Raw genomic sequence first — 3,244 nt, 5'->3', positions numbered from 1 at the left:
CGATCAGAGAATCAGAGTATATCAGAGTTAGGATCAGAGTAGTTAATTATGATTCTATTAATTACTCTACTTATTTTCTTTTTTCTTTTTATTTTTTACTTTTTTTTTTCACTTCGAGATAAATTTTTTTATGGCGATTGTTCCACAATAGAGTGCTATGGAATGTTGGTTTTGGTCGAGCCATTTCAGAATAATGTACAAAAATAAATAAAAATAAATAAGCAAAAGCAATTACAGTTGTGATTTGAAATTCTAACCAAATTTACTTGGCAGCTTTAACAATTAGCACTAAAAAAAAATAAATAATTATAGCCATTATAAAGCAATAAGAAAAACTATATTAAGTTACATTTTTAAATGATTTAGCAATTAACACCGATAACTTACCTCACAAAAAATATAAATAATTATAGCCGTTATGAAGTAATAAGAAAAAAGCTATATTAAGCAGCATCTTTCAAAGATTTAGAATAAAATAAAAAAGTTTTGCATAGATTTGCAAAAGATTTTTGTTTTGAAAGATGGCAGTCAATGTGCAGCATGCAGGCAATTGAGGAAGAGATGCACTTCAGATGGTATATTTTTGTCATATTTTTCTCCAAACTATCCACAAAGATTTGTTGTTGTTCACAAAATCTTTGGTACCAATAATGTCGACAAAATGCTAAAGGTACTATATAATGATATAATATCTAATTATTTTACTTTAATTTCTAGTTAATTTACTCCATACATACAACACACATCTCTATTTGTTGGTCTGTGTGCGCATATATATATATATATATATATATATATAGAGAGAGTTAGGATCATATGAGATCACTTGTTTAGGTAAGATCGTAAGATCGGATCTTGTGCATCCATTTAATAATTTAATGGTCTAGATTGATTTAAGATGCTAAGTTGAAGTGCGTGCGAACGGTAATAAAATGTGTGCGAATGGTGATTAAGTGTGTGCGGACGGTGATTAAATGTGTGCAAACGGTGATTAAATGTGTGCGAATGGTGATTGATGTACAAGATTTGATCTCAAAATTTTTTAATGGTCTAGATTGATTAAGATTCCAAGTTGAGGTGTGTGTGCGAACGGCGATTAAATGCGTACGAACGAAGTGTGTGTCAATCAATCTAGACCATTAAAAAGTATTACATGGATGCACAAGATGTGATCTTACGATCTTACCTAAGCAAGTGATCTCACTGAAACCCTACCTCTATATTTATTATTCAATAATTGTTTGCTGGAATTAGTCCTGTAACTACTTTAGTTAAGGAATTAGTCTTCTAACTTGTTTAGCATTAGCAATGTCAATATGTTTTTATTTTTTATTTATTTTAAAATTTAAGATGTAATTGTCAACAACAATTATGAGTAAATATATACACACATCCAAAACAATTGTATCTTAAAATTACGAGTATTATTCGAAGAGTCCAAAATATTAATATCATGACATCTTAGTACGAGAATCATATTAAAATGCACTCACTCCGACACTTTGTTTATGATTCAAATTTCTTTTTAATTTTACTAGTATACTTGCTTGAATAACGACAATACTTGTGTAGTTCTGGTTTGAATTTTTGTTTCCATGTTCTATAATTATTATCTCAAAATGCATATAATATTTTTTCTATCATAAATTATGAATTTTCTTTACAAAAGTAATAACATATTCAAGTCTATTAGTGGAACATTAAACATTTAAACCAAAAATGTGATGCATTTTAATTATCTTTCCTAGAAATTAAGGATAATGACTAAATATGTAAAGAAAAAATGTGCATCAAAATGTATGAAAATAATATTAGTAAACCAATTATTTGATGATTTAATGGTACTGGGACTAAAGTTAATAAATTATTATAGTACATTTTTTGGTTATTGTCTCTTTTTTTTTTGTTAAGAGATAGCTGGTAGTTCCCTAGCTGTAAACATGATCCATATTTAATTTGCAAGAAGATCTGCACATTGATTCCCCTCTCTTAACACATGCTACACTCGTATGCAATCAACTTGTCTAAGGAGAGCCTTGCAATCCAAAAGTAAAGCCCCCGAACCCGAGTCCATCCCTGAAAACCTTATTACCACTTTAGCAATCGCCCTAGAGTCTAGCTCCATTTGAACACCTCGCAACCCTTTATCTCTAGTCAATCTGAGGCCTTCCCTGATGCCTCACAACTCCAAAGAGGACCACAAAGAGGACCACTATGAAGATTATAGGGATTCTAGAAGAGAAGAACGTCGGAGGGAGAAGGAAAGAGATAGGAGGGTTAATGGTGAAAAAGATAGAAGGTACAAAAGTGGGGAAGGGAAGTATGATAAAGAAAATTATAAGAATGAGGATTCTAAAGTGTCAAAGCAAGAAGGAAATATGATTACACAGACTGCCAACTGCAATTTGGTAAGAAGTGGAGGAGTTTAATAATATTCCCCCTTAGCTTTCAAGTTGGCAAGGATGATGAAGGAGATACAGGATGACAAAAACTCAGTTGAATACCAAAGAATGACTTCTCCTGGTTTTACAGATGTATTTGCAGCATTAGTTGCTGTTGTGAACACTAGGTTCCCAGTTGTGGGTCATCTTTTGAGGAGGATTTTAATTATTACAACTTCAAAGAGAACTTACAATGCAACCACATGAACTATGGTCTTTTGGGGCAGTGGTTTTGCATGATCAACAAAGTTTAGCAGAAGAACTTTGACAAGTGTTTAATTTTGTGTAACAATACTGGATGATTCACTGTCTGGAAACTAATAAACGGCGAAATGTTAGTTGCCCTGTTTTTTGCACATCTGCTTGGAACTGGTGCATTGCCTTGGCATGTTTTGGCTTACAGAAGAAGACACTACCTCTTCTTCTCGCATATTTATCAAGATTTTCTTCCAAGAATTGTCGGAACTCCTTGAAATCTGCTTGTTGAATCATCGTCTTAATGACCCAACAATGCAAGAATCCTTTGACTCAATATTTCCAAAGGATAATTCCAAAAATACTCGGATTGAAATCAATTTCTTGACAGTAATCAATCTGGGTGGGATTACACAAAATCTCAGGAAGTATTTGAAGAATATGTCGTGGCTAATCATACAACAACAGAAACCTATTTTAGAATCAGATGCATCTGAGAGTTCTGGCTCCGATGAGTTTGAATCTGAATCATCCAGCTCTAGCTCTGGCTCTGAGGAGGATACACGAAGGAATCGAAGGAGACATTGAGTGGTCAATGATGTATCTAA

The sequence above is a fragment of the Ipomoea triloba genome, chromosome 4, assembly GCF_003576645.1.
Source record: "Ipomoea triloba cultivar NCNSP0323 chromosome 4, ASM357664v1".
Classification (NCBI taxonomy): Eukaryota; Viridiplantae; Streptophyta; class Magnoliopsida; order Solanales; family Convolvulaceae; genus Ipomoea; species Ipomoea triloba.
The sequence above is the reverse complement of the archived record's forward strand: the minus strand, read 5'-3'. Positions refer to the sequence as shown.